The sequence below is a fragment of the Vulpes vulpes genome, chromosome 2 (assembly GCF_048418805.1).
Source record: "Vulpes vulpes isolate BD-2025 chromosome 2, VulVul3, whole genome shotgun sequence".
Classification (NCBI taxonomy): domain Eukaryota; kingdom Metazoa; phylum Chordata; class Mammalia; order Carnivora; family Canidae; genus Vulpes; species Vulpes vulpes.
The window spans coordinates 65,453,339-65,465,199 of NC_132781.1; the positions used below are offsets into that span (position 1 = coordinate 65,453,339).

General features: G+C 37.6%; 1 pseudogene; it reads left to right on the top strand.

Annotated features, from left to right (window-relative positions):
* Positions 1 to 947: 947 nt before the first annotated feature.
* LOC140596299 (UDP-glucuronosyltransferase 2B31-like) lies at positions 948 to 9,772 on the top strand (annotated as a pseudogene).
* Positions 9,773 to 11,861: the final 2,089 nt, after the last annotated feature.

Consider the following 11,861-nt stretch of genomic DNA (forward strand, 5'->3'; position numbering starts at 1 on the left):
AAGGAAAGGGTAAAGTCTGTACTAGGGAAACTACAAAACATTGCAGGAAGATACTTTAAAATTTCTAAAAGGAAGACACCTCATATTCATGGATTTAAACAACATTGTTGTAATAGTAATTCTCCACAAATTGATACACAGTCCAACCCAATCTCTATCGCTATCACAATCCCAGTGGACACTTTTACAATGGATTGACAAGCCAGTCTCAAATTTATATAGATATTTCAAGGGAGGGATCCCTGGGTGGCGCAGCGTTTTGGCGCCTTCCTTTGGCCCAGGGCGCGATCCTGGAGACCCGGAATCGAATCCCACGTCAGGCTCCCGGTGCATGGAGCCTGCTTCTCCCTCTGCCTATGTCTCTGCCTCTCTCTCTCTCTCTCTGTGACTATCATAAATAAATTAAAAAATTAAAAAAAACTAAAAAAAAAAGATATTTCAAGGGACCTAAAAGTAGTCCCACAACCTTTATATAACTTTGAATAAAAATGGAGGAATTACACTGATTGATTTTAAAAATAACTACACTGCACTGGGTGTTGTCTGTAAGTGATGAATCACTACGTCCTACACGTGAAACTAATATTACACTGTAAGTTAACTAACTGGAATTTAAATAAAAAGTCGGAAGAGGAAAACTAATGATAAATTACAGTAATCAGGAGAGCGGGACACAGGCACAGAGATAAGCATATGGATCCACAGAATAGATTTTAGAACCCAGGAATATTCTCACACACTGATGGCTGATTCATTTTTGACAAGGAAATGAACACTCTTTTGAATAAATTCTTCTGGAAAAACTGATCATCCACATGTAAAAGATTCAAGCTGGACACCCTCTCTCAAGCCATACGCAAAAAATACTCAAAATGGACCAAACATCTAAATGAAGAAGGAAGGCACAAGTAATGACAACAGGGAACAGGAATTTGAAAAGAAGCAAAATGTCCATGAAATGGGTTTCAGTTTTGCTGCTGCTCCAGCTGAGCTGTTCCTTTAGCTCTGGGAGTCGTCCCGGAAAGGTGCTGGTGTGGCCACAGAATACAGCCATTGGATCAATATAAAGGCCATCCTGGAAGAACTTGTCCAGAGGGGTCGTGAAGTGACTGTTCTGACATCTTCAGCTTCCATTCTTCTTGGTCCCAACAAACAATCTGCTAGTAAATTTGAGACATACCCTACATCTCTGACGAACAAGGATACTGAGGTTACTATGACGCAACTGGCCAATAGATGGATACGTGATCTCCCAAAACATACATTTTGGACACGTTTTGCACTAATGCCAGAAACCCTTTGGAAATGTTCTGGTTGTCTTGATAAACTGTACAGATGCGCCTTTAAACAAGAAACTCATGACAAAACGACAAGGATCAGAGTTCAATGTCATTCTTGCAGACGCTGTGGGACCCTGCGGGGAGCTGCTGGCTGAGCTCCTTAAGATACCTTTAGTGTACACTCTCCGTTTCTCTGCATTTGAGAAACACAGTGGAGGACTTCCTCGCCCTCCATCCCACGTAGCTGTTATTCGGTCAGAATCAACTGATCAAATGACATTCGTGGAGAGAGTAAAAATACATGCTATATGTGCTTTATTTTGACTTTTGTTTCCAAACATTTAATGAGAGGAGTTGGGATCAGTTTTACAGTGAAGTCTTAGGTAAGTCAGGGTTTTTATTCTTTTTCTATTTAAATATTTTACTTATTTATTTGAGAGGGAGAGAGAGAGAGAGAACCCAAGCATGGGGAGCAGCAGGCCGAAGGAGAGGGAGACGCAGGCTCCCTGCTGAGCAAAGAGCCCGATGCTGGACTCAATCCCAGGAGCCTGGGATTATGACCTGAGCCAAAGGCAGACGCTTAACCCATTGAGCTACCCAGGCTCTCCTCAGTCATGTCTTTAATTGGTAGCGGGAAATCTTAATTCTCCTAGTGCCTAGGAAGGTGACTTTGTACAACGTCAAAGGGAATTGTCTTTTATAAGTCAAATGATGGAGTGAATATATGAAGTGATCTCTCAAGCTCCCAAATACCATGGAATGCTTAAATTCTAAGGTCAGGTAGAATCCTGTGTCCACTGCTAATACAAAACGCTCCCAAGAAGTATAACCTACAAACGGAAGCACTGAGGAGTTCCTTGAGCGATCACACATGCGTTCTCGTTTCTTTGTGTGGAACAGGCTGCGCTGTAAGGAGGAGTTTTAGGTCCACAGCAATATTAAGTAGAGCTTGACCTTATATGCCCTGGCGCCTCGCGTGCATTGCCTCCTGTATCCCGCGGCAGAGGAATACGGAGTGTGTTACAATCGAGGAAACCGTATTGACAGATCATTATGCTCCAAAGTCCATAGTTCATGTGAAGGTTCATTCTTGGGGTTGTACATTTGATGAGTCTGGAAATAGTTGTAATATTATGAATCCACCACTCTATTTGTACAGAGTAGTTTCAGTGCCCTAAACATTCTCTGTGCCCTTCCTTTTTCATTTTTAATAGAAAGCATTAGGGATTTCATGAACTATCGTTACCAAAGAAGACCTGTAGACTTAGGATTTACATATTTCTAGCACAACTGTCTATGGAGCATTGAAGGAAATTGTGTCCTCCTTGTATTAGTTTCACTTAAAAATTAAACTGAGTTGCCAAATTATCTGAAGGACGGACTCCTTCACAATTGAAAGTCTGGACTCCCAGACTCAGGAGCCTATGAGTTGAAGTTTCTAATGACTACATACATATTCCTTAAGTGACTACTTAAATTTTGTTCAAGTATGGACACACATGTTATTAGTCTATATTTTTTTTTCAAAATTATGGCTTTCCATTAAAGAAAAAAATGAGCTAAAATTAAGGGTGAACATGCCTATTTGCAGACATTATGATAATTTCCAGCCGCCTTTTTAAAAGGATTTTATTTATTTATTCATGAGAGACACAGAAAGAGAGGCAGGGACCTAGTCAGAGGGAGAAGCAGGCTCCTCGAGTTCCCAGCTGCTTTGATAAATATTTTTATTTAATGCACAAATATTATTAAGCTCTTAACATGAACCAAATAGAGTAATGGCCATACCCTCAAAGACCTCACAATATACTTGGAAAATCTAGAATCAAATAACTTGCTAAATTATAGACAGTAGACTAGAGTACTCTAGGGAAAAGTGTTTCCACGAGTGTGGGTAGGGTTCATTGATTGAGGAGTTGAAATCAGTTTTCACATTTGCATTTGTTACTTTCACAGCTTCCCAGAATACATAAATGCATGTTAAATATTTTAGCGGCTTAGGTTTAATGAGTCTGTTGCACTTTTTCTTTTGTATATATATTTATAAACAATATACATATTTACATATTTTTATTTTCAAACCACAGACACTTTTAAACACTTTTGGCTAAGTCATTTCAAGCTCCTTTCAGAAAATTACCTGGTATATTCACATAACAATATTCCTGTTTCCTCTACCTTTTGCTTGCTCTATTTCCCATCAGGAAGACCCACTACAATATCGGAGATAATGAGGAAAGCTGATACATACTGGGATTTGGAATTTCCTCACCCACTCCTCCACATTTGTTGGAGGCCTCCACTGCAAACCTCCCAAACCCCTGCTGACGGTAACCTGTATCTGTTTGTTTTGCTTTGGTTACTTTTTACTTTGCATTGTCAGTAGAAATGATTCTGTATCCTTTATTCAGAATGTCTGATTACAGTGAGAAAGATATGGGAAGCTGGGTAAAATGACCTGATAATTAGAAATGTAAATATTTCAATATCATTACAATAATGTGAATTTCATTACTATTGCAAAATAACATTATGCCTGGAGACTTTGGGAACAGGGTTCGGTTAAGTTAAGGCCTTCATTATCCTACACACAAGAAAGTATCAATCATTCATTCAGAGAATATTCTTAAAGTGACTAGCATAGTTCAGACGTAAGTGCTGGATATTCAGAGAACAGCGTAGACACAAATTTCCAGCCATATGCACCTGACATTCTACTTGGAAAGAATTTAAGCCTGTGATTAAAACTATGTGAGAAGTGTTATAATAAGGAAAAACCACAATACTGAAGAACATCTAGCAGGGATCATAGGAAGTACCTCATACCATTGCTACTTGAGATCTGAAGGATGTACAGTTGTAAGAGGAAGAGATGGGGAGAGTGGAAGACTACCAAAAATAAATCAGGTAGAGTAATAATGACATTTCCTGAGAAGTCTGAGTTTTGTCTGGTAGAAAGAGGCTGAATAAAGAGGCAGATGATGCTAGAGAAGTATGTGAGAGGCAAATAATTACGAGGATTTTGAAGTATCTACTAAGGGCATTAGGGAGCTAAGGAAAAGGAGAAAAGGGGTGTGAAAAGGGAAAGAAATCTACGATCAGATTTGCTTTTTCAAAAGGCTCTCAAGACGCAATCACTGGATTGGACAGCAGAGGGGCAAGAGTGAAAGAGAACCAGTTAGGAGGTCGTTGCAAGAGTTCAGGTAACATGACAGAAGAACCGGACATTAAAGATATGACTATGCCTACTCTCTACAATGCCAGATAGCCTCATATTTCTATCCAATGAGATAACTACTTAACATTTACAAAATTTTTGAAATTTCTCTGGCACATATTGATACAGAAGGAATATGAAGTACCGTCATGATTTTGTTACTATTATGTTATTAATAACCCAAACTGTGTCAGACTAATTTGATATGATTCCGCATTAAACAAGAACTGGTTTCCAAAAGATAAAGATGGCATTTTCTAGCATAGTCATAGAGAATAGATATTCTGTGCAGTACTTAAGAGTAAATGTGTAGTTTGGCAACCAGATGAGGGCATTGAAACGCTCAAGGTATTCGGTAAGAGTTAAGGCTCTTAACCAGTATTCTCGCTTACAGGGAAGACCATTCCCCAATAATATTGCGTGTGCCCTAACAAAATTGGCAGCCAAACCCAAAATTACTTGGCCTCTTTACAGCCTTTAAATAATTCCTCATCTGTGATCCCAGACTTTGACATTCAGAGCATAAAATGGATTAGCTTTTATTGGAGTAAGTCCGTATACCATATACCAAACCTGTATGAAATTTCAGTAAAGATCCCATAGGGAACAAAGTTCTAGATATCATAGCTTCCGTCAGTCAGCATGATCAAAGAGAAAATGGACATTGTGTGTATAATAAGGATTCTGCACACTTGTTACATTTCTACACTTCTATCTGAAAACTGCCCAGAGACTAAAATTACAAAGTAATGCTGTTAGTACATAGAATGATATTCCTTATGAGAGAAAGAATCTATATGTTTTAAATTGATGGCATATCTTTAAGATACTAATAGACAATCAGCATCCTTTACTAAAATATTAATTGACCTATTAAGAGATCCTTTTTGTCTACCATTTGATTGGCAACAACATAAAACTGAAATCTTGTTCAAGGGTTAATGCAATTTCTCTTGATTACAAATTATTTAGGCCACCTGTGGAAACTTTCACAAGGGTAAAGGCCAAGGTGAGATTAGGGAAAGTTCTATTCAATCTATACCTATTCTTGAGAGATGTCCCCTTCACACTAAGATAAGGTGACAACATCAGTAGGAGTGGAAAAAGAGGAAGAAGAAGAAGAGGACAAGGAGAAGGATGAATAGATGTATAATCATAATGATTAGTAACAGTAGCTGCTGTTATTAAGTTGCAAAATAAGATCTGATTCCAAGTCAATGATTGTGAAGCCTGTCTAATATTCTTTATTATATAAAATAAATTCTTCTTCTAAACGACTTGCCTTCCATTAGTTATTAGGATCCCAGGATATTTCCATACTCTTCATTTAAGAAATAAGACATTTGGAAAATTGCAATAAGAATCTTTAAATGTGCTTATGCACTTTGGGGTGCCTGGGTGGCTCAGTCAGTAAGCAACCGCCTCTTGATTGTGGCTCAGTCTGTGATCTCAGCATCATGAGGTGCAGCCCCAAATCAGGCCCTGTGCTGAGTGTGGAACCTGCTTAGGATTCTCTCTCTCCCTCTCCCTCAGCCCCTCCCACCACTCATGTGCATGCTTGCTCTCTCACTCTCAAAAAAAAAAAGTCTATACATTTTGACTTCATAATATGCACATATAAAACTATACAGAGAAAAATAATCAAAATGTGCAAAAATGTATATATTGTTCACACCAAGGATAAACGTGGATGGAGACTAGGGAGTGAATCTTACTTCCTTTTTTATTCTCTTTCAAGCTTTTCCAAATGTTCTTTCAATAAACCCATGTTATTTATTTTTATAAGAATGTTATAGAATGAGAACGACTAGTCTAAGTCAGTGCTGAACCGAAGGAAAGATTATAGGGAGCCATAGAGAACCATCTTCTACAGCATGGTTGAAGAAGGCTATCAGCAGGGAGCTAATGAGACAAAACATTGAACATAGGTAACTATCAATGTTGCTACAGGTTACTGTCTCCCAGAGATCATGAGGATGCCAAATGTTAGTCATAGGAGAGTAGAGTGACCATCATGTGAAACTAATATCATTAGGGTGGAATTATACTTTTTTAAAAGATTGTATGAAAAAAAAATAAAAGATTGTATGTACCTACGTATGTATGTATGTATGTATGTATGTATGTATGTTTGTATTTAAGCAGGGGGTGGGCAGAGACAGAGGGAGAGAGAGAATCCCAAGCAGACTTTCTGCTGAGGGCAGGATCCTATAGGTGTGCGGGGGGACCTCACCACACTGAGATCATGACCTGTGCTGAAATTGGGACTGGAACACTTAAATGACTGAACCACTCAGGCACCCCTGGGTAGAATCCTACTTTGGCAGTAGTCTCGGGACACCATATAGTCTACAAGGTCAACGTTTGAAAACTTTTTCTTTATTCTATTTTTTAAAAAAGCTTTTAGAGAAGCTGTAGAACAATGAGAAAGAATGAGAAAGCATACTCTTTGTATTGGAAGGATTAATCATTATTTTCCAGAGAGAAAATAAGAAATAATGAATTTAAAACAGAAAGACCAAAAGAAAACAAAACGAAACCAAAAAGGTAAACGTAGTATTGACAAGATAACCAGGAAATTTTGGTTCCTTTCCATTTCTTTCTCTCCTTTCTTTATTTCTTCTTTCCTTTTTTTGGTAGGAGAGTGCATTGAGCAATGAGGAATTACTCTAGCATACAAAGTAGCAAATATTCTTAAATTGGCAAGGATCTGGGACTACAAGCCAGAATAATTACAAAACAATTCCAGTAGAACACGGCTTTACCAAGAGCTTTATATAGTCTGAATTGAGCTACTCAGGAGGGTGACCACATCTCTGCTAAGCCCTGCTGTACCTCTGCCACTGTGGTGCAAGTGCTCCCCAGGGCACTCACTGTGGGGATGACCAGGGCCCCTCCCCTCACTGCCAGTAATGCATAGCACATTCTAATGAGACACCAATTACACAATATGATTTCAGGGCAAAAGATGTCATACTTAAGGAAGACAAAAATATGGTTATTGAAGTAAGTTACTATATATTTCTGGAGTGTCAATAGGAATCACAGGACTACTTTATGCAAATTCCAAAAGGAGAACCCAATGCGTGTATGACAGCATGTCTTAACCTCTAATCCTTAAAGAGTGTTTTAAGAGGAGAGCTTGGGAAATGCTGACAAAGTTTAACGTTAGGTATAGATGATGAAGCTAAGAGAAAAAGGATATAAAGTCATCTCAATCACAATATGATTTTTTTTTAGTGCTCATAGTCAAAGAAATAAAATACCAATGACTAAAGAAAAGCAACTTTTCAGAAAACCTGCCTAGACTAAACACAAGGAGTTTAATAGAACTATAATAATAAATAAGTGAAGGTGAGTTCATATCCTGTTGTGTGGCCTCCTTTCAGGAATCTATGTCAGTCACGGATGACATTATAAAGAATCCAGGTATAATACCACACATCTAAGAGCACTTCCTCCTTGATACTGCATACCGGCTCTCCTTTGTTTCTTGCTTGTGCATACAAACACACACATCCACATAGAAACACACACTCATTTGTACAAATAGACTGATAAAGGAAATCAATCTCATATCAATTGTATACTCCAAAGGAAAGAGGGATTAGATCTATTATAAATAACACTGATGAAAAGGGGATGGAGGCTCCTGAAAAGGTAAAAATAGAATTACCATTTGGTCCAGCAATAAGACTTATGGGTCCATATCCAAAAAGAATTGAAATTAGGACACCCATATTCTTGATGTCACTATTCACAACAGCCACAAGGTAGAAACGACCCAAGTGTCCATTGATGAAGAGATCAGTCGATGAAATGCCGTATATGCACACAATGGAATAATACTCAGAAGAAAATTTTAACATGTGCCATCACGAATGAACCTTAGGACATTATGCTGAGTGAAATGGGCCATTTACAAAAAGACAAATACTGTATGACACCAGTTCTAGAGGAATCTAGACTGGTCAGATTCATAAAAATAGAAAGGAGAATGATGGTTGCCAGGAATGTGAAGGGAGATATGGGGCATTATGCTATAACAGGTTTAAAGTTCCATTTTTGCCAGAAGAGAAAGTTCCGGAGACTGGATGCACCACAAAGTGAATATAGTTAACACTACTGATCTATATACTTAAGAATGTTTAAAATGGTAAATTTTATGTTATACCTATTTTACCACAGTAAAAAAAATCCATTACTTTAATAACTCCTGCTAATACATGATTCAGTTGTTCGTAGCAATCTTTGCAAGAGTAGTTTCCCCGCTGTTATTCTTTTATGATGGAGCAAATCTTTCCCCACAGGAAATGGAAGAATTTGCCAGAGTTCTGGAGAAAATGGGATTGTGGTGTTTACTCTGGGGTCAGTGGTCAGTAACATGACAGAAGAAAGGGTCAATGTGATTGCATCAGCCCTGCCCAGAGTCCACAAAAGGTTACATAAAGTACCTTATAGTGGACAAGCACTGAAAAGGTTCTGGGGCGCCTCGGTGGCTCAGTGGTTGGGCGTCTGCCTTTGGCTCAGGGCCTGACCCAGGGTCTGGGGATCGAGTCCCGCATCACGCTCTCTGTGAGGAGCCCGCTTCTCCCTCTGTCTGTGTCTCTCATGAATAAATAAATAAAATTAAAAAAAATTTCTGTAAAGGTTCTGATCATTCAAATTTAATGCATGAAAATGAAAGGTAAACTATTATGATAGCTCCAATTTATCTCAGGTATCAGGCGGGACCGGAGCAGCTCGGAGGGGCTGCACCGCCAGGATCCCAGAGCCTGGAGACACAGCCCAGGACTTTATTTTAATGTTTTAAATTTATTAAGGTCAAACCTTTGCTTAAGGTAAAACTTTACTCTTGAAGTTTTCCATCTGCAATCCATACATCTTATGGAAAAGACATGGGCCAATGTATAAAATTTCTTCACACCATTCCCTCATAGAGTAGTGTTTCATATCTCATTATCACTGAAAATTCTAGGCCACATAACAGTTGGGAAAACTATGGAAGAAATGCAGGATAATGTGGATATAGACACTATAAAACATTCTCTCCCAGTCTTTCTCAGTTGAGGCAAAGTATTGCCTTGTTGTTGCATCTCGTACTGTAAACAAGTGTCCCTTTCCCATTATATTTTTTGATACTTTTTCTTAATTTTTGTGCTTTTTCTATGTGATTTCACTGTTCAGAATGGCCCCTGACGACAGTGCAGAATACTTTGTAGAGTTCCTAAGAAGAAGCAAAAAGATGTGCCTCAGGGAGAAAACATATTGTTAGCTAAGCTTGCTCAGTTCCATGAGTTATAGGACCATTGGCTATGAGTTTAATGGTAATAAATCAATAATACATATTAAATAAGGTGTCTTGAAACAGATAAGCATACAAAACAGGGCGATGTGTGTATCGACTCATGAAAAGGTGAGGAGAAGCTGGTAGGACCTTACCCTCTATTTCCCCTGGGAGGAATGAGTCAGTGTTTGCTAACATGTTCTGTATAAAACATGAGTACTGTGATAATAAGAATTCACTAAATAGGTAAGGCCTTTACCTAGTGTCAAGAACATAGTGCTTAATAAATATTAGCTATTATGGTTTCACCTTTTATCAGTGCCTCCTTTGAATAAGAGAATCAATGTTTCAAAACCAAAAAATAAGATTAAAATGTTAAAATCTGTTTGAAAAGAAGAAAAAACATTACAGTCTCACCAGTAATCTAAACTGGAAGCATCCTTCCTGACATATACATATGAGATAAGAATTTCACAGCACAAAACAGCACAGATCATTGTAGTCTGATAATACAATTCATGGAAATAAGTCTCTCGCAGGAATTATTTGTTCTGGTGCATTAAAACTCATTCAATGGTGGATAAATTCGATAATTTTATTTGATTCAATTAACATGCCTCCTATCACTAGCAAGGCTTGAGAACAAATACAATAAGTAAGATATCAAGGAGGAAATATCCAGTTTAATATTAACCTACACAACAAGCCACAGAGTTAGAAATATCCAAAGTTTTCAATAACTTTATGTCATGGACTCCAGTTAGTTTATATATACATTAATCGGATGTCTTATCTGTTAAATCACACACTCAAGGGAGTAAAATCCATTCAACATAAAGAGTTTATGAGCAAAATCTGTCACATTCATTATAATCATGGCGTTAGTTCCCTCAAATTATCTGGGCCAGGATCAGAAATAGAATCAAATTTATATCCAAGATTTAATCATTTTATACAAAAATAATGTTAATACACATTGTTGCAATTTCGTTAGAACTGTGAGTAAAAATAGGAAGAAACAAAGTACAGAAAGTTGTGAAAAGTTATTTCCTTAACGTGAGATAAGATTAATATACCATGCCAGATATTGCAAGAGCATGAGAGAAAAAAAAAAAAAATATATATATATATATATATATATAAAACCTTAAGAAAAGGCACATGGGTGACTCAGTGTCTGCCTTTGGCTTAGGTCGTGATCCCAGGGTCCTGGGATGGAGTCTCGCATCAGGCTCCCTGCAGGAGGTCTGCTTCTCTGTCTGTGTCTCTCATGAATAAATAAATTCTTTAAAAAAAAAAAAAACACTTGAGAAATGGTGAATTATTTGTAAATCTTGGTCTTGTTCAGTCAATTAATACAATAACACCTGAAAAAGAGATCAGCAGATAAATCTTAGACAGAGTTTCAATTTAGAGAGCCTGTTGACAGTAGGAATTCAAAAACTAGAAAAGGTTGTAGTTAATAAATTTAGGGCTTTTCCTTATGTGCATATAAATTATTTAACAAGAGCATTTTCTTTCTTTTCCCAGGTAATTGTATGTAATCTCATAATTAGGTTTTATTATCATATGTAGCCTTCACAATCTGGAAAGCCTACATATCAAAAGAGACTTCATGAAAAATCGCCAAGAGGAAATAGGAGTCAATTCAATAATAACTATGTTGGACACAGAGTGACATACAAATGCACGAAGCCTAGTTTCACATTCTCTTTCACTTTATTCAAGGGTTTCTGTGAGGAGGGCAGATCTTTCTGAATACACAAGTCAACTGCTAATTCTTCCAAAAGCATACAAAAAAATAAAAAGTTGATCAAGCAAAGTTAGGTTTATTTGACATAACAAGAAGGGAGAAGGCCACCTTGACAGAGTTTTACTATGATTTGAGATGAAGGAAATCATGAGAAGATTATCCTAAGTTGTTGGTACTTGGGTTGGAGAACTCAAGAAAAACTATATACCACATGGAAGTGGTTGGGACGGGGCAAAGCTTATGACATAACTTTGGATTGCTGGACATAGCGAAGTGAGATCTTGAAACCTGTCTTGCTGAGAAAGCTGTATTTGAATAAGTAAA